Source organism: Acipenser ruthenus, chromosome 6 (assembly GCF_902713425.1).
Source record: "Acipenser ruthenus chromosome 6, fAciRut3.2 maternal haplotype, whole genome shotgun sequence".
Lineage (NCBI taxonomy): Eukaryota > Metazoa > Chordata > Actinopteri > Acipenseriformes > Acipenseridae > Acipenser > Acipenser ruthenus.
In genome coordinates, this window is record NC_081194.1 from 682,799 (window position 1) to 708,687 (window position 25,889).

General features: G+C 41.3%; 1 long non-coding RNA gene across 1 annotated transcript in view; it reads right to left on the minus strand.

The window, feature by feature from the left end:
• LOC117411564 (uncharacterized) overlaps positions 1-25,889 on the minus strand; it is a 68,909-nt gene that overhangs the window by 42,516 nt on the left and 504 nt on the right. The window contains exon 2 of the long non-coding RNA XR_009328820.1: positions 6,674-6,740. This is a non-coding gene — a long non-coding RNA (uncharacterized LOC117411564). The remainder of the gene's footprint in view (positions 1-6,673; positions 6,741-25,889) is intronic.

The window sequence follows — 25,889 nt, forward strand, 5'->3', positions numbered from 1 at the left end:
CCAGGACAAGAATCAAACAAACAATCTATGTTCTTCAAAACACTTCTTTCAATGGGAACTTTGGGAAATAAGAAAGAAAGAAAGAAAGAAAGAAAGAAAGAAAGATACCAGCGAAAGTTACTAATATTTGAATCTAATGAAAGTGTTCCAGAACCTCCTGCAGTGTTCACTAGAGACACGCTACTCTACCTTTGCTGTATCCAGTGTTGTTCAAATTGCAGCAATCATTTTTCAGCATATTCCCGACAGTTTCGATTTTGTATTCACACATCAAAGATAAATAAAGAATAAAAATCTGACAGGAGAAAAATATTTTTTCTTCTACACACCGCAGTGTATCCAGTTCATGCTCCCTCTGCAGCAATGCTGGAGCTCTGATTGAAATGAGTGGCATAGTGTAGGAACAGAAAACCAGCACTGCTGGAGGAGGGAGCGCAATCTGGATGCACCACGATCCTGGTGAAGTTGACGAATGCTCCCGTGTAAATGTGAGAAATGCATTGCCCAGCTGATGTGTGACCTGTGAAGTGTGATTAAAATACTTGTAAGCACTGCAGAGTGCTCTGTATTATTATTATTATTATTATTATTATTATTATTATTATTATTATTATTATTATTTCTTAGCAGACACCCTTACCCAGGGCGACTTACAATTGTATACAAAATAAAATACATATCAAGAATTACAGTACAATTAAAAGCAAGATACAAAATACAATGACTTCAGTCCTAATAAGAGTAAATACAAAACACAGTACGATTTGATATCGGGGCAGTTCACAGTGTTGATAGTTACATCAGGGTTACATACAAGTGCAAGTGAAATACAAAATACTACAGATTGGGTGCAGGATTAAATACAGTAAAATAGGGAGCAGATAAGTGCAAGTTAAAATGCATCAAAGGCAGAGTGCTATATAGACCAGAAGGGGAGATTTGAGTTTTACAGGTGTTGTCTGAAGAGGTGTGTCTTGAGGAGGTATCGGAAGGTGGTCAGGGACTGGGCAGTCCTGACATCCGTAGGAAGGTCGGCGAGGGTGGAGAAGGAGGTACAGTCAGTCTTCTAGTGCGGGCGGAGCAGAGAGGTCGGTGGGGGTGTAGGGATAAATGAGGGTCTGGAGGTAGCTGGGTGCAGTCTATTCAAGGCATCGGTAGGTGAGTACAAAAGTCTTGAACTGGATGCGAGAGGTGATCGGGAGCCAGTGGAGCGAGCAGAGCAGTGGAGTAGCGTGGGAGAAGCAAGGCAGAGAGAACACCAGACGGGCAGCGGAGTTCTGGATGAGCTGGAGCGGATGGGTGGCAGACGCAGGGAGGCCGGCCAGGAGGGAGTTGCAGTAGTCTAGGCAGGAGAGTACCAGGGCCTGGATGAGGAGTTGCGTGGAGTAGTTGGTGAGGAAGGGTCGGATTCTTCGTATGTTGCTCAGGAAGAATCGGCAGGTGCGTGCTAGAGTGGAGATTTGCTGGGAGTAGGAGAGGCAGGGGTCCAGGGTTACTCTAAGGTCCTTGGTTGAGGAGGGAGAGAGTGTGGTAGATTCCAGAGGAATGGAGATAGAAAGATCAGAGGAGGGGGAAGATGAGAAGGGGAAGAAAAGGAAGTCAGATTTAGAGAGGTTAAGTTTGAGGTGATGCGAGTGCAACCAGGAGGAGATAGCAGACAGACAGGTAGAGATACGGGAGGGGATGGTAGGGTCAGAAGGGGGAAGGAGAGCATCATCAGCAAAGAAATGGTATGAGAAACCATATTATTATTTTTTTATTATTATTATTTATTTCTTAGCAGACGCCCTTATCCAGGGCAACTTACAATTGTTACAAAATATAACTTTATTTCACATTATACATTATTTCACCTTATACAGATATCACATTATTTTTTACATACAATTACCCATTTATACAGTTGGGTTTTTACTGGAGCAATCTAGGTAAAGTACCTTGCTCAAGGGTACAACAGCAGTGTCCCCCACCTGGGATTGAACCCACAACCCTCCGGTCAAGAGTCCAGAGGCCTAACCACTACTCCACACTGCTGCCCTACTACTCCATAGGATGCAATGAGGGGGCTCAGGGAGTGGGTGTAGAGAGAAAACAGGAGAGGACCCAAAACTGATCCTTGGGATCCCTGATCCTGTTGAGAGAGGGTGAGGTGTAGAGGTTGAGCCGTACAAGGTTACCTGGTAAGTGTGGTTGGAGAGGTAGGAGGAGAACCAGGCCAGAGCAGTGCCAGAGATTCCCAGGTCATCGAGAGAGGATAGGAAAATAGAGTGATCGACAGTGTCAAAGGCAGCAGAGAGATTGAGGAGAATTAGGACAGAGGAGAGAGAGAGGCAGCACGGGCAGAGTTTAACGAGTTAGTGACAGACAGGAGAGCAGTTTCAGTGGAGTGAGCAGAGCGGAAACCAGATTGGAGAGAGTCGAGCAGAGAGTGGTTAGACAGGAAAGCAGAGAGCTGGCGGTGTACTGCCCGCTCGAGGGTTTTAGAGAGTGCACTAATATAACACTGTGATACAGACAGCACAGGCACAGCACAGGTAATGTGATGTGTTTCTTGTAAGCACTGCAGAGTGCTCTGTACCTCTTTAAAGCAGTGCACTCCTGTAGCTGGCATTAGTAAAATGGAATACATCTGCAGTGCCCATGGTTCAGCAGGCCCTTCAAACAGACAGAGACAGATATCTGAAATGTGCTTTGCAATTACTTCACGCTGACAAGGCCCCATTATCTCCATTTTAAGCATTAATCAATATTAATGGTGCGCATAGATCAGATTGCCAGCTCGCGAAGTTTCATCAATTACATTTGCTTCCATTGTAAATATGTTGCCTTTCTTCCGGAACCCGATTCATTTATGAAAACAAATTGCAACTCCAGGTCTTTCCTCTTCTCAGGTGCCCCATTCATTACAGAGAGACCTCCCTTCCCTCTCCATAATGCAGCGAAGCAGCTGCTGTTTCAGAGCTCTATGCACTTAATGAACTTGATCAGTTCACTCTGCTGCCAGCGCGTAGGGAGCAAGACCTCCTGATTATGCAAAGGGGCTTTTCTTTTGGAGGATAAAGCAGCTTGCAATTCTGCACAGCGGGCTGGAACACGTGTCACAAGTGACCAAGGTTAGGTTGTAAAGAAACGTTTTTTCTACACAAATGTTGTTTTGCACTATTATTATTATTATCATTATTATTATTATTATTATTATTATTGAAATGTTGTACACGATTGGTTTACTTAATTGTTTACTTACCCCTTGCTTTGTATGAGGCTGGGGGTGATCAACCTGGACTGGAGAGTTTTGGCCAGGCGCACGATAAAACACAAAAGGAAGCATTTATGAGAGGGGGGACCGGAGACACTCGCATGACATGAGAAGTACTCGTTTTCTTTTTGGAAGTTGACAATAGTAATTACTACCTAAAAAGCTACTGTTGAGTTAAAATGCATAGTAGTTATTGCGCTTGTTTTCAACCAACGGCAATTGTACTGGGGATTGCAACCTAAGACGTACCTGATTAATTGACTGTTTTGTAAGGGGAATTAAGAACATAAGAAAGTTTACAAACGAGAGGAGGCCATTCGGCCCATCTTACTCGTTTGGTTGTTAGTAGCTTATTGATCCCAGAATCTCATCAAGCAGCTTCTTGAAGGGTCCCAGGGTGTCAGGTTCAATAACATTACTGAGGAGTTGGTTCCAGACCCTCACAATTCTCTGTGTAAAAAAGTGCCTCCTATTTTCTGTTCTGAATGCCCCTTTATCTAATCTCTGTGACCCCTGGTCCTTGTTTCTTTTTTCAGGTCAAAAAAGTCCCCTGGGTCAACATTGTCTATACCTTTTAGGATTTTGAATGCTTGAATCAGATCACCGCGTAGTCTTCTTTGTTCAGGACTGAATAGATTCAATTATTTTAGCCTGTCTGCATACGACATGCCTTTTAAACCCGGGATAATTCTGGTTGCTCTTCTTTGCACTCTTTCTTTCTAGAGCAGCAATATGTGTGGTCCAGTGGTTAAAGAAATGGGCTTGTAGCCAGGAGGTCCCTGGTTCAAATCCCACCTCAGCCACTGACTCATTGTGTGACCCTGAGCAAGTCACTTAACCTCCTTGTGCTCTGTCTTTCGGGTGAGACGTAGTTGTAAGTGACTCTGCAGCTGATACATAGTTCACACGCCCTAGTCTTTGTAAGTCGCCTTGGATAAAGGTGTCTGCTAAATAAACAAATAATAATAATACTTAGTTTGATTTAAATTCAACACTTCTCACAATATATCCGAGCATCTTGTTGGCCTTTTTTATAGCTTCCCCACATTGTCTAGATGAAGACATTTCTGAGTCAACATAAACTCCTAGGTCTTTTTCATAGATTCCTTCTTCAATTTCAGTATCTTCCATATGATATTTATAATGCACATTTGTATTGCCTGCGTGCAGGACTTTACACTTTTCTCTATTAAATGTCATTTGCCATGTGTCTGCCCAGTTCTGAATGCTGTCTAGATCATTTTGAATGACCTTTGCTGCTGCAAGTGTTTGCCACTCCTCCTATTTTTGTTCCGTCTGCAAATTTAACAGGCTTGCTTACTATACCAGAATCTAAATCATTAATGTAGATTAGGAATAGCAGAGGACCTAATACTGATCCCTGTGGTACACCACTGGTTACCTCGCTCCATTTTGAGGTTTCTCCTCTAATCAGTACTTTCTGTTTTCTACAGGTTAACCACTCTCTAATCCATGTGCATGCATTTCCTTGAATCCCTACTGCGTTCAGTTTGAGAATTAATCCTTTATGCAGGACTTTGTCAAAAGTTTTCTGGAAATCTAAATAAACCATGTCATATGCTTTGCAATTATCCATTGTCGATGTTGCATCCTCAAAAAAATCAAGCAGGTTAGTTAGGCAAGATCACCCTTTCCTAAAACCATGCTGACTGTCACCCAGGATACTGTTACCATATAGGTAATTTTCCATTTTGGATCTTATTATAGTTTCCATAAGTTTACATATAATAGAAGTCAGGTTTATTGGTCTGTAGTTACCTGGTTCGGTTTTGTCTCCCTTTTTGTGGATTGGTATTACATTTGCAATTTTCCAGTCTGTTGGTACAACCCCTGTGTCAAGAGACTGTTGCATGATCTTGGTTAGCAGTTTGTAAATAACTTCTTTCATTTCTGTGAGTACTATTGGGAGGATCTGATCCGGCCCAGGGGATTTGTTTATTTTAAGAGCTCCTAGTCCCTTTAACACTTCTGCCTCTGTTATGCTAAAGTTATTTAAAATTGGATAGAAACAGGTTGACATGTGGGGCATGTTGTCCGTGTCCTCCTTTGTAAAAACCTGTGAAAAGTAATCATTTAATATATTTGCTATTTTTTTTCTTCATCTATAATGTTGCCATTTGTATCTCTTAGACATGTTACCTCCTCCTTGAATGTTCTCTTGCTGTTATAATATTGGAAAAACTTTTTGGAATTGGTTTTAGCCCCCTTGGCAATGTTCATTTCTATCTCTCTCTTGGCCTTTCTAACTTCCTTTTTGTCTTGCATTTGGAGTTCTAAGTACTCTTTCTGTGTACTTTGTTCTTGGTCCCTTTTAAACGCTCTGTAAAGTGCCTTTTCTCTCTCTCTATATTTTTTTTCATGGAAGCAAGAGTAATAGCAGCATAGCAATTGCATTTCTCACCATTTTTGTCGATTTATATCCGCAGGTACCTGGGCCGAAGGTTTTGTGGGGCACTTGGAAGGGCTTTTCTCTTTTTATTATTATTATTATTATTATTATTTATTTCTTAGCAGACGCCCTTATCCAGGGCGACATACAATTGTTACAACATATCACATTATACATTATTTCACATTATACAGATATCACATTATTTTTACATACAATTACCCATTTATACAGTTGGGTTTTTACTGGAGCAATCTAGGTAAAGTACCTTGCTCAAGGGTACAACAGCAGTGTCCCCCACTGGGGATTGAACCCACGACCCTCCGGTCAAGAGTCCAGAGCCCTGACCACTACTCCACACTGCTCTTTGGCGAGAGACCCTGCCCTTCAGTTCTAACGGGTGCATGCGCCTCTTGTTGGCTTGCGAGCGAAGAGGAGTGGGCCGCCTGGCCCTGGATGTCCGCGGGTTTGGCTGAGCCAAGGGAATTGTCTCATTGGATTCTGGAAGAGGGCATGGGTGACTATCGTGACAGTCCTGGCTTGCACAGACCTTTTTGTTTACTGTGCTGCTATATAAGTTTTTGAATTTACTTTGTTTATATTAATAATAATTAACTTGCTGCTAAAGAGTCATTTTTGTTACATATATTATGCATACTAATACTTATCAACTTGCTGCTATTGAGTTATTTTGTTTACCTATATTAGGCATACTATTAATTATTAACTTGCTGGTAAAGAGTCATTTTGTTACCTATATTACCCATGATTAACTTGCTGCTAACAGTTGTTAAACTAACTGTATTGTAGATACTGGGTTCATATATTAGAGGTGCTGCTAATGCGTGTGTATGGTGGATATATAATGGACTAGTTAAGTCACTTATGAGTGGTTTGGTGTGCATGTAGATATTTGTATATACAGTATATATGATTCCTATTGTGCTACAGTTTTTTTTTTTAATGTGTGTGATCTCTGTATTAAAGTGAACTGAGATTTTACTTACCTGGTCTGTGGTCCTTGGTTGTCGGTCTTCTGGGGGTCGTGGGGGGGCAGCACGGAATCCAAAGTACCTGGTGACGTGGGAGAATAAAGGAAATAGCGCCGGTCATTCTGTCAGTCTAGTCTGTTGATCTATAGCAGTGCGTGAGACATGCAATGCCCTTTCTTTCCCTGATTCTGCAGATAAGGTTCCAGCACTCTGACAGATCTCGAATTAGGCTGGATTCAATGCGTCACTTTCCACTGAGACTGTATGTAAACGCAGCCTCCTTCCACAACTCCACTGGCTTTCCTGCTGGGAGACTTTCTGTGCCAAAGTGGGAATTTAACAACTTAGAGAAAAAAACAGACAGCACTCTTCTCAAGATGTGTTGTGTAATGACTATGTGTTTATAATGTATAGGGAGAGACCAGAATAACTGTGAACAGCTGTCACATTTTGCACAGGTGTTGCCAACCACAGCTCTGCACACCTTTGTTTCTTTGTGGTTTGTCTTCATCACAGCACAGAATCCCACTACATGACTGTATTTACGTGCCCAATTATTTTCTCCCCAGTTTAGAATGTGCCATTATTATTTTTTCCCCTCACCGCAGCTGTTCCCCACACCGCTCGGGAGAACTGAAGGTTCAGTCGGCGTCCTCCGATCCTTCGACCGAGGCAGCTTCCTCTTCTACACCCAGGAACTCGAGAACGGATGTCACTGGCCTCTGGAGGACAAAGGCCAGCCCTGCAGGTGTCTGCTGTGAGCTCACTGGGCGCCTGGCCAGCAGGGTCCGCTGTAGCATGATGAGAAGCAGTCAGTTTTGACTCCCTCACCCATGGGAGCAGCAGAGTCAATGCGACAGCCAATCCCTTCGGAACCCCAGCAAAGACCAGTGACTCCACACAGCCAGAACCAAACCTGACTCACCCTGCACACCACGTGGCTGTGCTTTTACCAGGTAAGCCACTCGGAGACCCCTCGATTCAGCATTTCTGTATTCAAAACTACAATTATACAATGTGCTGAAGCCCAGGTTATGAAACCGTGCACAGTCATGACAGTCATCTGCAGTTTATCAGCCCAGCTGATGGGAATATAAACTACAGCAACAAAGCTGGCTCCCCATCCTTAAATAATATCACAGATCTGTCTTTCTGCTGCTACACTTCCCACACCAGTGAAAAGATGGCTTTTATATGGATGAACTGTAAATATGAATATAAAACTGCTTTGTTTTATTCTGTCATTTAAAGACTATACGTCACTTGATCATGGTGTCACCTGTAACCGTATTTGCCTCTTCTTTACCAGCATGTCTAGATGTCTGCTCCTATAATAATTACTGCTGAAGTGAAGTTATTGCCAGGGGTGTCAGTGGTGTTGAGAGCTGACAGATATAACCAGTACGCAATGGGGTTTCACTCACACTTTCAGGAACCTGGGGGCAGGTTCAGCCACCAGTGAACAATTTAGTTGCTAAAAAGACAAGATATTGCAGCTATGAAGTGAAATTGCTCATCTTTATAAACTGCCGGTACCAGGGAGACACAGATAGGTAGAGCCCTGCATGCTGCAGTTACTCTGAGGTACCAGGGAGACACAGATAGGTAGAGCCCTGCACACTGCAGTTACTCTGAGGTACCAGGGAGACACAGATAGGTAGAGCCCTGCACGCTGCAGTTACTCTGAGGTACCAGGGAGACACAGATAGGTAGAGCCCTGCACACTGCAGTTACTCTGAGGTACCAGGGAGACACAGATAGGTAGAGCCCTGCACGCTGCAGTTACTCTGAGGTACCAGGGAGACACAGATAGATAGAGCCCTGCACACTGCAGTTACTCTGAGGTACCAGGGAGACACAGATAGGTAGAGCCCTGCCCACTGCAGTTACTCTGAGGTACCAGGGAGACACAGATAGATAGAGCCCTGCACGCTGCAGTTACTCTGAGGTACCAGGGAGACACAGATAGGTAGAGCCCTGCACACTGCAGTTACTCTGAGGTACCAGGGAGACACAGATAGGTAGAGCCCTGCACACTGCAGTTACTTTGAGGTACCAGGGAGACACAGATAGGTAGAGCCCTGCACGCTGCAGTAACTTTCTGAAGGATATCATAATTAGTTAACAATTAGTTTACTCACAAGCTAAACAGTGTTGCATGTTCTAATATATAGTAATTAATTTAAAAACAAATTTCAATTAATACATTAAAGTCTGTAAAGAAATTGAACCCCGTGTCGATGATGTGATCAGCTTGTATCTGTTAATAATCCCTAAGTAGGGGTCTGATGCTGGCTGAACAGGCTTTTTGTTGATTAGTTTTTTTTATTAGTTTAACAAAATTTTATTTTGTTGTTCTTTTTCACAGTTTTAAATGACCAAAAAGTTCAAGTTAGCCTCTGTATTTAAACTGGACTCCCTTTGTATAAACACATCTTCATTTGCTGTATGTTTTGTTCAAGTTAGCCTCTGTATTTAAACTGGACTCCTCTTCATTTTGTTTCTTCGGTAAGAACGCTCATATCTCCTAATCTATCAGCAGACAATACATTTTGAAATGCATCCAGTTTAATGCAGTAATTATGCAGAATGGCTTTTAAACAATTGGAATTGACAGTGCCCTAGTTTGTTCCTGTATAGAGTTTATTGTTAGCCATGACTGTGGGTGCTGACAGTATAGATTCATAAAAACCATGCCAAAGATACAAAGATAACCCATCATCATTGTCCTGGTATTATTGGCAGGATACATTTCAAATCAATAGCATCAACTGCGCTTTATTTACCTCAGTTATGTCCAATGAGTTTTTGTTTCTCCTTTGCAAGGCAAAAAAAAAAAGAAAAATGAAATGAATCATTTAAAATACACGAAGCAGCACACAGTCACGACAGCACATGCAGTTTGCAAACTGGAAGGAATATATTTGCAACTATAACAAGTCTTCATTGAGATTTCAAGCAGACGCTCATATTGTAACACAACTCATTCAGATTGAGGACCATGTATTGAGTAGGATGGCAATAATCATGCCAATGTCACTGACACGCAACCTGCTGCTCTGCACTCATTGGATATGTTGCTAACGAAGGCACAGGAGACACAAGGTGCAGTGTGGGATACCATGGTATCCAGGGAAGTTACCAAGGTGTTGCTGCTGAACATCGGGATCAGTCGTGGGATCAATCAGCCACTCGGAGCCGACAAGCTCTGATGTTCAGAAAGCCTATATGTGCTGTGAAGGTTTGCTCTTGCTAGACTAGTTTATTACACATTTAAGCTTTCCAGTGCCACAGTAAAGACAACAATAATCCACCGTACTGAAACAGTGGCTGCTGGATTATATTGTATTGCATCTTTAGTTTCTTAAACAGCAATTTCAAACCAAGGAACATATTGTATTGTATTGAGGAGGGTACATCTATCTCACCCTCAGCAGATTCCTGAAGAAGTGCCCATCTCTGCAAATAACTGCACCCCATTTAAAAACTTTGCAATGTCTAACAGCTTCTAACAACAAAAAACTCAACCCAAGTACACAGCACTGCAACATGTATTTTTAGCTACTCTGTAAGACTCTCCTGTGTTTCTCACGAAAGTGCCGAGACACTGGTCCTGGGCAGTGGAAGGGTGATTCATGTTTGTGTTTGACACAAGTGTGGCTCAGTGTGGATTAACAAGAACAGGCTGGAGCAGAAGTGGAAGAGGGCGTCCATTGGGAGGCTGTTTGTTGTTTGTAAAGAAATTAGAGTTTCATTCTTCATGACAGCTCGTCCCAGAGAGCAAACATTACTCTGTGGTGACATTACAAAAAAAAAAAATGAGAGAGAGAGAGAGAGAGAGAGAGAGAGAGAGAGAGAGAGAGAGAGATTTGATTTTAAATCTCTTTATTGAACAACACAAAAAGAAAAACAACAAAACATTAAAATAACAAAAATAAAACTAGTAAATTCCAGCACTGATCATAATAGAACAAGAATAAAACACAGATAAATAACTGAAACATTCTAAAAATAGCAACAAAAAAAAACTAAAAACACACCAACAATTTTAAAAATTAAAAATTAGCATGCCATCTTCACCCACTGCACACACCCCATCCTCAATACACCACCTCATCATAAAAGTATCCATATCATTCATTATGCTGTAATAAGAAAAATCAGCTTTTACCCTGTTTACAACCAGAACTCTAAAAACACACAGGGCATCATCTATACCAGTGCTGGATAATCTGTTCTTACGGGATTTTAAAATCGCCAGCTTCGCTTGACCCAGGAGAAAATTTATCAGGGACACCGATGACGATATTTAAAAGAATACTTAATACTTAAAATTAATAACTCTTTAGTAAAACACACCCCGAGGTTCATCAGCAGGCCTTCTAGAAAAATAAAAAAAGGCCGGAGTCGTGGGCAGTCTGTAAAAAGGTGAAACCCAGTTTCCACAGAGAGACAGAAGGGGCACTGCTCCCTCACACCTGGGTCAACTCGGCTCAGCCAGCGGTTCGTGGCGACAATGCCATGTAACACTCGCCACTGCAGGTCCCCGGAGCGCTTGGGCAGAGGCAGCTTGTACACCACCCTCCAGGACGGCCGCACAGACTCCTCCATCGCCAGGTGAGCCCTCCACTTGGTATCAGTCAGGTCTTTAAGTCTGTGATAATGCCGGGTCTTAACCACAGTGCCGTACAGCTGCCTCTTCTCTGCAGAGTGAAACTGTAAATTGGTCTCTTCATCCAGGGATAACAGCATCCCGGATCGCTCCCCCCCCCCCCCCCCAACACTGCAGTCAACTCGGCCCCAGTCTTCCATCGCCACTCAGTCCAGTCTACCAGGTGACCCAGGTGTTGTGACTCCGGCCTGTAGAAACACTAAAAAAAGCTGTTTTGAATTAAAAGCATCAATGTTAAAAATTCTATTAAAAAAGGCTCCTCAAAAATAAAACATGTACAGAGGCTTTCATCTGTCCTTAAAATCTTAATTAACCCCCAGGCATTTAACATGTTACTGTAAAAGCTTTCCAGCTCAGTTCTAATAACTTTACTGGGGGTCATTAAAAACAGCTGTCTGTCTAAGCCAAGCCCCCCAACCCTCTTGAGGAGGGACAAAGCCATGCCTCTCCAGCTCAGCTCAGGGGTGTACAGCAGTCTCTGGGCTGCCTGCAATCTGAATGCAGTGACCCGGGAGGGGATGTCAATCAGTCCCTGCCCTCCTTCGTCTCGGGGCAGGTACAGTACTGCTGGTTTCAGCCAGTGGTTTCCATCCCAAAAAAAATTAACTAGTTTTTTCTGGACCTGCTCCAGCAGCCCTGGGGGAGGGTCTAGACACATTAATCTGTGCCACAGCATGGACGCTACCAAGTTGTTAATCACAAGGACCCTCCCCCTGAAGGAGAGGCGGTTCAGCAGCCACTGCCAGCTCTGTAGCCTTCCTGCTACCTTCTCCAGCACCCCCTCCCAATTTCGCTGCATGAATGCCTCAGTTTCTAAGTACACCCCCAGCACTTTTAATCCAGTTCTGTTCCACTCCAGCTTCTGTGGCAGGGACGGAGGAGGCTTTCTCAGCCAGCTCCTTGCAAGGAACGCTCCATGTTTGGCCCAATTCACCCGTGCTGAGGAGGCTCTTTCAAAGCTCCTCATGCATTACTCCAGCACCGCCACGTCTTTATCGCTGGTTACAAACACATTCAGGTCATCAGCGTACGCTGAGAGATGGGCGGGCTGGGTGGAGGGGAAGGTAGGTATGGCCAGGCCAGCGAGACGCTCCCTCAGCTGGTGTAGCAGCGGTTCAATGGAGATGGCGTAGAGCATCCCTGACAGAGAGCAGCCCTGTCTAATCCCTCTCTACACTGGGAAGGGCTGGCTTAGACAATTATTAATCTTGACAAGGCTAAAAATATTAGAATATAAAATTTTAATATAAGAAATAAAAACAGGACCAAAACCAAATGCCTCTAGGGTGCGAAATAAAAAGCCATGGTCTACCCTGTCAAAAGCCTTCTCCTGGTCAAGCGACACTAGCCCAAAATCTAAGTTAAAAAGCTTAGATACATTAAAAAGATCTCTGATTAAAAACAAATTATCAAAAATTGAGTGTTTTGGTACACAGTATGTCTGGTCATTGTGCACCACAGTACCCATACACTCCCTAAAACGGCCGGCCAGAGCTTTGGAAAAGACCTTATAATCGCAGCACAGCAACGACACAGGACGCCAGTTCTTCAGCTCACAGAGGTCTCCTTTTTTGGGTAGTAAAGTCAGTACTGCCCTGCGGCAGCTCAGAGGCAGCTCTCCCTCCGCCACACATTCATTCAGCACCTGGTATAGATCAATTCCAATGCAACTCCAGAAATGTTTATAGAATTCAGCAGGCAGTCCATCCAGCCCAGGTGCTGTTCCATTGGAGAGCTGTGTGACGGCGGTTGTGAGCCCCTCCAGTGTGATGACGGTGTCCAGGCCGCGGCTTTCCTCCTCACCCAGGTGAGGGAGACCTTCCAACAGCCGCTCCGTCTCCTGCTGGTCGCAGCCCTCAGCCTGGTACAGTTCTGAATAAAATGTCACCGCGGCCTGACGAAGCTCCGCAGGGCTGGAGACCTCTCTCCCCCCGGGCAGCCTCAGTGTAAGCATTTGTTTTCTTTCAGCTTCTTTCTTCTCCAAGCTGAAGAAGAAGGTCGTGGGGGGCGTCCATGTCTCTTAATTCCACAAATCTTGTTCTTACCAGGGACCCCTTGACCTTCTCCTCCAGCAGGCTGCCCAGGCGCTGTTTCCTCTCTTTCAAACTGCGATAAGCCCCTTCCGTGCTCTGACCACCCAGCTCTCTCTCAATCTCTAAAATCTCATTCTCTAGCTGGCTGGCCACTGCATTCAACTCACTAGTGACGTTCTGGGTGAATTGCTGACAGAATATTTTAATTTGGATTTTCCCCACATCCCACCACTGTCTCAAATTAGAAAAACATCTCTTTTCTTTTCTCCAGTTATTCCAAAATAGTTTGAATGTTTCCTTAAACTGTGTGTCTTGTAATAATTTAATATTAAAGTGCCAATAGGATTTGGAGTGCTGTGCAGTGGGTAAACACAAAACAGCTGTGATGAGGTGATGATCAGATAGAGAAGTGGGATGAATACTGCTGCCAATAATTCTATTAAGGTGGTGCTTTTGGGTGTAAAATCTATCTAACCGTGCTCCAGACAGTTGACCATTATTTAATTTAATCCAAGTATATTGTTTAGATCGATTATGTAAATTTCTCCAGATGTCAACTAAATCAAATTTTGTCAGCACGCCAGCCAGCTCTCTCGCAGATTGGGTTCATCATGATTTCTGTCATAATTAAAATCCAGGGTACAGTTAAAATCCCCTCCCACCAAAATAAAATGCTCTGGATCACACTTCTCTAAAACCTGGTTGAGTTTTTTAAAAAATAAAATCCTGTCATTATACAAATTAGGAGCATAGATATTAAAAAGATCAATAAAAACACCATTTAATTTTAATTCAATTTTTAAAAGCCTCCCTTGTACAACTTCCTCTACAGACACCACGTCTACTCCCAGCCCCGGAGAGAATAAAACTGCCAGCCCCGCACTAACATTAGAGCCGTGACTTAAAATCGCCTTCCCCTTCCACTCTGACAGCCAGTGCGCTTCATTGCTGCTGTCAGAGTGGGTCTCCTGCAATAGAATAAAATTGGCTTTTTTAAACTAAATAAAATAAAAAAATTGGGCTCTCTTAAAATCATCACGGCAACCATTTATATTTAAAGAACTCACTAAAAACTTATCCATAAAGGAAGAAAAATAAAATAGCAATAAATAAATACAAAAAACAAGGGTAAAAGCTTTAAAATTGAATTGATCCATTAAAAACCTTTTGATTGCTCAACCATTTTTCTTGCAGTGCTTACAAACTTTTTCAAATGAAACCTCTTTTTCCTGTCAAATTCCTCTAAACTTGCTTTTCTTAACAGTACATTAGCAGAGGCTAAAAACAATTTCAAGTCAGGAAAGAAAAGTGGAATTTCAACTCCCCCGGCCCCGACTCTCCGACAGCGGCAGCACTGGGCTGAGACCCCGCATCACCACCAACCAGCGAGCCATGGCTCGGCTCCCCAGGAGCAGCGAGTTGAGGCTCGCCGCTACCTTTGTGAGCCACCACAGGGCCCCAGATAGACTCCCCCACAACCACTGCTTCAGATCTTTTCTGCATTTTCTTTTTTTTAATCACAGCAGTAAAGCTCCCCTCAGGATCGGTAGGGGGTTCCTGTACGGTTGACTCTGTAGGAGGATCCTCTACTGTAGACTGCTCCTCTGCAGCAATCCTCTTCTTAACTCGGGGCGCAGGCACGGGCGTCTCCGCCGACTCCTCCACCTGTGCTCCCCGAACACCCTCAGCCTGACCAGCCCCCTGCCTTTCAGCGCTGCCCTCCACCGCAGCCGCTGATCTGAGCTTAGGGCAGGCTTGCTTCATATGCCCTTCTTTGCCACAATGAAAACATTTCATTGTGTCCGAGGTTGCAAAGATAACACACATTTTTATTGTCATGCCAATAAAGCCAATTTGAATTTGAATTTGAATTTGAGAGAGAGAGAGAGAGAGAGAGAGAGAGAGAGAGAGAGAGAGAGAGAGAGAGAGAGAGAGAGAGAGAGAGAGAGAGAGAGATTGAGATTCCTGGCATTTGTCAGTAATAGAAAGTGTTGGTTAATGACCACAACAAGCTGCTGAATCTTCTGATAATGTTTCAAGTCATGAAAGAAGTGTTTAGTAGAATGCTGAGCTACATTTACAGCGAATCCTACCTGAGGACTGACCCATTCTTGAAGTGACGTTATTCTTTTTATACAGTTAGAGTGAATCCTATCTCAGGACTGACCCATTCCTGAAGTGACGTTATTCTTTTTATACAGTTAGAGTGAATCCTACCTGAGGACTGACCCATTCCTGAAGTGACGTTATTCTTTTTATACAGTTAGAGTGAATCCTACCTGAGGACTGACCCATTCCTGAAGTGACGTTATTCTTTTTATACAGTTAGAGTGAATCCTATCTCAGGACTGACCCATTCTTGAAGTGACGTTATTCTTTTTATACAGTTAGAGTGAATCCTATCTCAGGACTGACCCATTCCTGAAGTGACATTATTCTTTTTATACAGTTAGAGTGAATCCTACCTGAGGACTGACCCATTCCTGAAGTGACGTTATTCTTTTTATACAGTTAGAGTGAATCCTACCTGAGGACTGACCCATTCCTGAAGTGACATTATTCTTTTTATACAGTTAGAGTGAATCCTATCTCAGGACTGACCCATTCCTGAAGTGACGTTATTCTTTTTATACAGTTAGAGTGAATCCTACCTGAGGACTGACCCATTCCTGAAGTGACGTTATTCTTTTTATACAGTTAGAGTGAATCCTACCTGAGGACTGACCCATTCCTGAAGTGACGTTATTCTTTTTATACAGTTAGAGTGAATCCTATCTCAGGACTGACCCATTCTTGAAGTGACGTTATTCTTTTTATACAGTTAGAGTGAATCCTACCTGAGGACTGACCCATTCCTGAAGTGACGTTATTCTTTTTATACAGTTAGAGTGAATCCTATCTCAGGACTGACCCATTCTTGAAGTGACGTTATTCTTTTTATACAGTTAGAGTGAATCCTATCTCAGGACTGACCCATTCTTGAAGTGACGTTATTCTTTTTATACAGTTAGAGTGAATCCTATCTCAGGACTGACCCATTCCTGAAGTGACGTTATTTTTTTTCCCATGTTAGACCGGTCTGATGACGTTAGTGCTGAATTAATCCTAGAGCAGGATCATGGAGCTGCAGTGGAGCCCCCTCACTTTAATATATAGCATGTTGATCTGGTGTGCTGTGGTTCAGGTAGAGATCAAGCCAGGTTTCCCTCACTTGCCAGACAGAGGTGAGCAGCTCGGGGGACTCGTTAACACCATGATCACAGGAGCAGGATGGCAGAGAAGAGCAATTCTACACAGACTCTCCCTGGAATGGATAGGAATAAACTCAAGAGCCCCTAGTGAGAGGAACAGTGGTGCTGCAGAGCAATATGCAGCTGCAATAGGGGCAGGGGGACCCAGCTGTTTCACTGTCTTTAGCACTGTCCATGGCTGAGGGTAGCGCTTCCTCCAGGCTCTAAGACGGTCGACTCCCGTTTCAGCCTCTCTGCGCGTGACTGAGAGGCTGAAACAAAGAAACGACATGGGTGAATAACACACGGACCCTTTACATGCTTGCGGATGACGTGCGGATTCTCCTTTCAGAAAAGCAGCCAAGTTTACAATTATCTTCCTCCCCCTTGCCCCCTTTCTTCTCCATTCGCATTACGCATGACAGTACTTCTGTATGTTTGTAATGCTTGAGTCTATAGGCTGTCATTAATATAAATGCAATCAATGTTTTAATCAATTTGTTATATTGTATCACCTGTTAAAAATGGTAATGGATAGTTAATGACTACATATCTATTCATACTTTTATGAATTAATTTGGTTTTAATTGAATTCCTAATAAAGCTGCCTGATAATCGCAGCACAGCAACGACACAGGACGCCAGTTCTTCAGCTCACAGAGGTCTCCTTTTTTGGGCAGTAAAGTCAGTACTGCCCTGTGGCAGCTCAGAGGCAGCTCTCCCTCCGCCACACATTCATTCAGCACCTGGTATAGATCATTTCCAATGCAACTCCAGAAATGTTTATAGAATTCAGCAGGAAGCCCATCCAGCCCAGGTGCTGTTCCATTGGAGAGCTGTGTGACGGCGGTTGTGAGCTCCTCCAGTGTGATGACGGTGTCCAGGCCGCGGCTTTCCTTCTCACCCAGGTGAGGGAGACCTTCCAACAGCCGCTCCGTCTCCTGCTGGTCGCAGCCCTCAGCCTGGTACAGTTCTGAATAAAATGTCACCGCGGCCTGACGAAGCTCCGCAGGGCTGGAGACCTCTCTCCCCCCTCTCTCTCAATCTCTAAAATCTCATTCTCTAGCTGGCTGGCCACTGCATTCAACTCACTAGTGACGTTCTGGGTGAATTGCTGACAGAATATTTTAATTTGGATTTTCCCCACATCCCACCACTGTCTCAAATTAGAAAAACATCTCTTTTCTTTTCTCCAGTTATTCCAAAATAGTTTGAATGTTTCCTTAAACTGTGTGTCTTGTAATAATTTAATATTAAAGTGCCAATAGGATTTGGAGTGCTGTGCAGTGGGTAAACACAAAACAGCTGTGATGAGGTGATGATCAGATAGAGAAGTGGGATGAATACTGCTGCCAATAATTCTATTAAGGTGGTGCTTTTGGGTGTAAAATCTATCTAACCGTGCTCCAGACAGTTGACCATTATTTAATTTAATCCAAGTATATTGTTTAGATCGATTATGTAAATTTCTCCAGATGTCAACTAAATCAAATTTTGTCAGCACGCCAGCCAGCTCTCTCGCAGATTGGGTTCATCATGATTTCTGTCATAATTAAAATCCAGGGTACAGTTAAAATCCCCTCCCACCAAAATAAAATGCTCTGGATCACACTTCTCTAAAACCTGGTTGAGTTTTTTTAAAATAAAATCCTGTCATTATACAAATTAGGAGCATAGATATTAAAAAATCAATAAAAACACCATTTAATTTTAATTCAATTTTTAAAAGCCTCCCTTGTACAACTTCCTCTACAGACACCACGTCTACTCCCAGCCCCGGAGAGAATAAAACTGCCAGCCCCGCACTAACATTAGAGCCGTGACTTAAAATCGCCTTCCCCTTCCACTCTGACAGCCAGTGCGCTTCATTGCTGCTGTCAGAGTGGGTCTCCTGCAATAGAATAAAATTGGCTTTTTTAAACTAAATAAAATTAAAAAATTGGGCTCTCTTAAAATCATCACGGCAACCATTTATATTTAAAGAACTCACTAAAAACTTATCCATAAAGGAAAAAAAATAAAATAGCAATAAATAAATACAAAAAACAAGGGTAAAAGCTTTAAAATTGAATTGATCCATTAAAAACCTTTTGATTGCTCAACCATTTTTCTTGCAGTGCTTACAAACTTTTTCAAATGAAACCTCTTTTTCCTGTCAAATTCCTCTAAACTTGCTTTTCTTAACAGTACATTAGCAGAGGCTAAAAACAATTTCAAGTCAGGAAAGAAAAGTGGAATTTCAACTCCCCCGGCCCCGACTCTCCGACAGCGGCAGCACTGGGCTGAGACCCCGCATCACCACCAACCAGCGAGCCATGGCTCGGCTCCCCAGGAGCAGCGAGTTGAGGCTCGCCGCTACCTTTGTGAGCCACCACAGGGCCCCAGATAGACTCCCCCACGACCACTGCTTCAGATCTTTTCTGCATTTTCTTTTTTTTAATCACAGCAGTAAAGCTCCCCTCAGGATCGGTAGGGGGTTCCTGTACGGTTGACTCTGTAGGAGGATCCTCTACTGTAGACTGCTCCTCTGCAGCAATCCTCTTCTTAACTCGGGGCGCAGGCACGGGCGTCTCCGCCGACTCCTCCACCTGTGCTCCCCGAACACCCTCAGCCTGACCAGCCCCCTGCCTTTCAGCGCTGCCCTCCACCGCAGCCGCTGATCTGAGCTTAGGGCAGGCTTGCTTCATATGCCCTTCTTCGCCACAATGAAAACATTTCATTGTGTCCGAGGTTGCAAAGATAACACACATTTTTATTGTCATGCCAATAAAGCCAATTTGAATTTGAATTTGAGAGAGAGAGAGAGAGAGAGAGAGAGAGAGAGAGAGAGAGAGAGAGAGAGAGAGAGAGAGAGAGAGAGAGAGAGAGAGAGAGAGAGATTGAGATTCCTGGCATTTGTCAGTAATAGAAAGTGTTGGTTAATGACCACAACAAGCTGCTGAATCTTCTGATAATGTTTCAAGTCATGAAAGAAGTGTTTAGTAGAATGCTGAGCTACATTTACAGCGAATCCTACCTGAGGACTGACCCATTCTTGAAGTGACGTTATTCTTTTTATACAGTTAGAGTGAATCCTATCTCAGGACTGACCCATTCCTGAAGTGACGTTATTCTTTTTATACAGTTAGAGTGAATCCTACCTGAGGACTGACCCATTCCTGAAGTGACGTTATTCTTTTTATACAGTTAGAGTGAATCCTACCTGAGGACTGACCCATTCCTGAAGTGACGTTATTCTTTTTATACAGTTAGAGTGAATCCTATCTCAGGACTGACCCATTCCTGAAGTGACGTTATTCTTTTTATACAGTTAGAGTGAATCCTATCTCAGGACTGACCCATTCCTGAAGTGACGTTATTCTTTTTATACAGTTAGAGTGAATCCTACCTGAGGACTGACCCATTCCTGAAGTGACGTTATTCTTTTTATACAGTTAGAGTGAATCCTACCTGAGGACTGACCCATTCCTGAAGTGACGTTATTCTTTTTATACAGTTAGAGTGAATCCTATCTCAGGACTGACCCATTCCTGAAGTGACGTTAATCTTTTTATACAGTTAGAGTGAATCCTACCTGAGGACTGACCCATTCCTGAAGTGACGTTATTCTTTTTATACAGTTAGAGTGAATCCTACCTGAGGACTGACCCATTCCTGAAGTGACGTTATTCTTTTTATACAGTTAGAGTGAATCCTATCTCAGGACTGACCCATTCCTGAAGTGACGTTATTCTTTTTATACAGTTAGAGTGAATCCTACCTGAGGACTGACCCATTCCTGAAGTGACATTATTCTTTTTATACAGTTAGAGTGAATCCTACCTGAGGACTGACCCATTCCTGAAGTGACGTTATTCTTTTTATACAGTTAGAGTGAATCCTATCTCAGGACTGACCCATTCCTGAAGTGACGTTATTCTTTTTATACAGTTAGAGTGAATCCTACCTGAGGACTGACCCATTCTTGAAGTGACGTTATTCTTTTTATACAGTTAGAGTGAATCCTACCTGAGGACTGACCCATTCTTGAAGTGACGTTATTCTTTTTATACAGTTAGAGTGAATCCTACCTGAGGACTGACCCATTCCTGAAGTGACGTTATTCTTTTTATACAGTTAGAGTGAATCCTACCTGAGGACTGACCCATTCCTGAAGTGACGTTATTCTTTTTATACAGTTAGAGTGAATCCTACCTCAGGACTGACCCATTCTTGAAGTGACGTTATTCTTTTTATACAGTTAGAGTGAATCCTATCTCAGGACTGACCCATTCCTGAAGTGACGTTATTTTTTTTCCCATGTTAGACCGGTCTGATGACGTTAGTGCTGAATTAATCCTAGAGCAGGATCATGGAGCTGCAGTGGAGCCCCCTCACTTTAATATATAGCATGTTGATCTGGTGTGCTGTGGTTCAGGTAGAGATCAAGCCAGGTTTCCCTCACTTGCCAGACAGAGGTGAGCAGCTCGGGGGACTCGTTAACACCATGATCACAGGAGCAGGATGGCAGAGAAGAGCAATTCTACACAGACTCTCCCTGGAATGGATAGGAATAAACTCAAGAGCCCCTAGTGAGAGGAACAGTGGTGCTGCAGAGCAATATGCAGCTGCAATAGGGGCAGGGGGACCCAGCTGTTTCACTGTCTTTAGCACTGTCCATGGCTGAGGGTAGCGCTTCCCCCAGGCTCTAAGACGGTCGACTCCCGTTTCAGCCTCTCTGCGCGTGACTGAGAGGCTGAAACAAAGAAACGACATGGGTGAATAACACACGGACCCTTTACATGCTTGCGGATGACGTGCGGATTCTCCTTTCAGAAAAGCAGCCAAGTTTACAATTATCTTCCTCCCCCTTGCCCCCTTTCTTCTCCATTCGCATTACGCATGACAGTACTTCTGTATGTTTGTAATGCTTGAGTCTATAGGCTGTCATTAATATAAATGCAATCAATGTTTTAATCAATTTGTTATATTGTATCACCTGTTAAAAATGGTAATGGATAGTTAATGACTACATATCTATTCATACTTTTATGAATTAATTTGGTTTTAATTGAATTCCTAATAAAGCTGCCTGATGAATAATATTAATGAAGCCTCTATGTGTTTTTATCAGCTTTATTTCAAAGTACTCTAGCACCACCTACTGTAGCAAACATTTATTCGGACAAATAACTTTTACAATTTTACAACTCAGAAAACCTCAACAGAAATCAAGAATAATCTGTTGAAAAAGCCTGTCAAAAATAATATTCATTTTATATTACACTCATATTTCATGCAATAGAAACTCTGGTTCAGAGGATTATTACTGTAACGCAGTGTTCATGGAGTTATGTAGTAAACCTCAGTGAAAGCATGGTAAGTGCAGTATTAACCTGGACAAGCATGTAAATCTGCAATATTATTGAGCAAGTTTCTTTTTAAAGAAGCAAGTGCCCATCCCATCTTAGTGATGCTGTCCCACAGCACTCCCTGCATTGAACAATCCCCAGTAATGGGAATGCTGTGAGTTTGTACAAGCACCTCTGTAACTCACAACACAATTACATCCACTTGCTTTTCATTTTTATTTTCACGATGGTGCCTACTCGGGATTCAAAGGCAACTACAAGGGCCTGATCCCTGTGGAGTACACAGGCCCCTTGTTCTTTGCTTCCCTCATTGCAGAGCTTGTGATAAAATACACCGTGTCTGAGAATCGACCATCCGAGCAGCACTGCGAAGAACACATGAGCTGCACTTCAGACTGGAAAACAAGCATGCTGCGGCTCCAACATTCAGGAATAAAGCACCTTCTTTCAGGACTCACGCATCATCCGATCACTGTACGAATGGCATTTTATGATTGCAATAATAATAATAATAATAATATTTAAAAAATAAATAGGGAATTACTTTTTTCAACTTTTACTCAGGAATGCTCACCAGCAGAAAGATATTTTTTGTATCCAGTTCATGCTCTCTCCTGCAGCAATGCTGGAGCTCTGACTGAAATGAGTGGCGTCGTGTAGGAACAGAAAACCAGCACTGCTGAGAGAGTGCACTCGCAATGCTTTTACCTGGCTCATCAACACTTGTCCTGGCGAAATGTTTCTTGCCATTATATCAAATTTCATCTGCATAAATAACTGAAATAGTAAAAATCTAAGGTTTACATTACACAGAACAGCTAACAGGGAAATAAAAACGAAGGATAAAAACAAACTTTATATTATTATTATACTTTTACAACGCAGTCAGGGTATATGGATTTTAATGGAATTTCACCTTTTGGATATTTGTGTTAAATAATAATAATGCATGAATTGTCAATTAGATGATGTAAATTGTTGTATTTCTCACTTTTTGTGTGATTGTGTAATGTACACATGGTCCCGTTTGAGAATGGCTGCAGTAGGTTTGTAGCAGCACTAGTATTAAAATTCTTTTCACCATGGGAATTAAGTTCACCAAAATAAAAAGTAGTACAGTATTTGTAATAAATTAAGAGAAACATGTTCATCACTCTATATGACACTGCCCCCCCCCCTCCATTCTCTTTATGTGTTATTTATATTAATTATTGAAGTCTTTAAAAACGGGTTATGAATACTCACAATAACCACAAAGTGTGATTTCATTAGTTTTATTAAACAGGCAGAGGTATTAAACAGGCCAGAAAATTCAATTATATATTTAGAATAATACATCTTTATTTCATAAAGCGCCTTACAATAGTTAAGGCAAAAAAAAATAGAAAACAACAACAACAGTCAATACAGGCAATAGCAGTTAATAAAAACATTTAATATAGATATCAATTAAAAATGCTGTATAATACAGGATATGATGATGTAAAGACAAAAACATAAGTATGAAGATTGAACAAGATTCTAAAAGTGTTTAATCAGGTTTCTATTTATAAACAACTTTAGTTTTAGGTCTGGATGGAAAACCTGGCCAGAATTCGTGCCTGTAAAAAAAATGTGAAAACTTTTTCAAGTTCTTTGGCCACCATCACACTTGTTAATGACAGTCAAACAACTGAATCCCAATTCAGTGATGTGGCACTTACCTTTCTCTCCAACTCAGCTTTGAGTTTATTAATCTATTCATCTTTCTCTTTTAATAGTCTTCAGAATTTCTCGCTGGTACTTTCAGGGCAGCAGTGTGGAGTAGTGGTTAGGGCTCTGGACTCTTGACCAGAGGGTCATGGGTTCAATCCCCGGTGGGGACACTGCTGCTGTACCCTTGAGCAAGGTACTTTACCTAGATTGCTCCAGTAAAAACCCAACTGTATAAATGGGTAATGTATGTAAAAATAATGTGATATCTTGTAAGTCGCCCTGGATAAGGGCGTCTGCTAAGAAATAAATTATTATTATTATTATCCCGATGGATCAGGGCTGGAGTTGTCCAAGATATTGCAATGCATTGGTGATGAGCTTCCACAGCTAGACCGTGTTCATCACCCCTCTATGGCATGCATTGTAAAAATATGGGGGGGGAACAATCTTTTAATGTAATACTTCAATTGGTCTATTGCACACAAAAATATTGTTTTTTGGAAAGTATTTCACAAAAAAAAAATGTTACCCAGAAGTAACATTTTTCAATGGAGGAACCGATAAAAATAATTTCCTTTATTGATTTAGCAATTCCAGAATTTAAGCAGTGGTTACCTGAGCAACTTCGTTTTCCAGAGGATGGTGACTATGTAAAGAGATTTTGAAGTAAGAATGATCATGTATTAGTAAGAACTATCATTTATTAGTAAGAACGATCATGTATTAGTAAGAATGATCATTTATTAGTAAGAATGATCATTTATTAGTAAGCATGATCATTTATTAGTAAGAATGATCATGTATTAGTAAGAACGATCATGTATTAGTAAGAATGATCATTTATTAGTAAGAATGATCATTTATTAGTAAGAATGATCATTTATTAGTAAGAATGATCATTTATTAGTAAGAATGATCATGTATTAGTAAGAACGATCATGTATTAGTAAGAATGATCATTTATTAGTAAGAATGATCATTTATTAGTAAGAACGATCATGTATTAGTAAGAATGATCATGTATTAGTAAGAACGATCATGTATTAGTAAGAATGATCATTTATTAGTAAGAATGATCATGTATTAGTAAGAACGATCATGTATTAGTAAGAACGATCATGTATTAGTAAGAATGATCATTTATTAGTAAGAATGATCATGTATTAGTAAGAACGATCATGTATTAGTAAGAACGATCATGTATTAGTAAGAATGATCATTTATTAGTAAGAATGATCATTTATTAGTAAGAACGATCATGTATTAGTAAGAATGATCATGTATTAGTAAGAACGATCATGTATTAGTAAGAACGATCATTTATTAGTAAGAATGATCATGTATTAGTAAGAACGATCATGTATTAGTAAGAACGATCATGTATTAGTAAGAATGATCATTTATTAGTAAGAATGATCATTTATTAGTAAGAACGATCATGTATTAGTAAGAATGATCATGTATTAGTAAGAACGATCATGTATTAGTAAGAATGATCATTTATTAGTAAGAATGATCATGTATTAGTAAGAATGATAATTTATTAGTAAGAATGATCATTTATTAGTAAGAATGATCATTTATTAGTAAGAATGATCATTTATTAGTAAGAATGATCATGTATTAGTAAGAACGATCATGTATTAGTAAGAATGATCATTTATTAGTAAGAATGATCATTTATTAGTAAGAATGATCATTTATTAGTAAGAATGATCATTTATTAGTAAGAATGATCATTTATTAGTAAGAATGATCATTTATTAGTAAGAATGATCATTTATTAGTAAGAATGATCATGTATTAGTAAGAACGATCATGTATTAGTAAGAATGATCATTTATTAGTAAGAATGATCATTTATTAGTAAGAATGATCATTTATTAGTAAGAATGATCATTTATTAGTAAGAATGATCATTTATTAGTAAGAATGATCATGTATTAGTAAGAACGATCATGTATTAGTAAGAATGATCATTTATTAGTAAGAACGATCATTTATTAGTAAGAATGATCATTTATTAGTAAGAATGATCATGTATTAGTAAGAACGATCATGTATTAGTAAGAATGATCATTTATTAGTAAGAATGATCATTTATTAGTAAGAATGATCATGTATTAGTAAGAACGATCATTTATTAGTAAGAACGATCATTTATTAGTAAGAACGATCATTTATTAGTAAGAATGATCATTTCTTACTGTGAATTTAGCAGTTGATGGGGATTGTTCTGCTGCTTGTTGA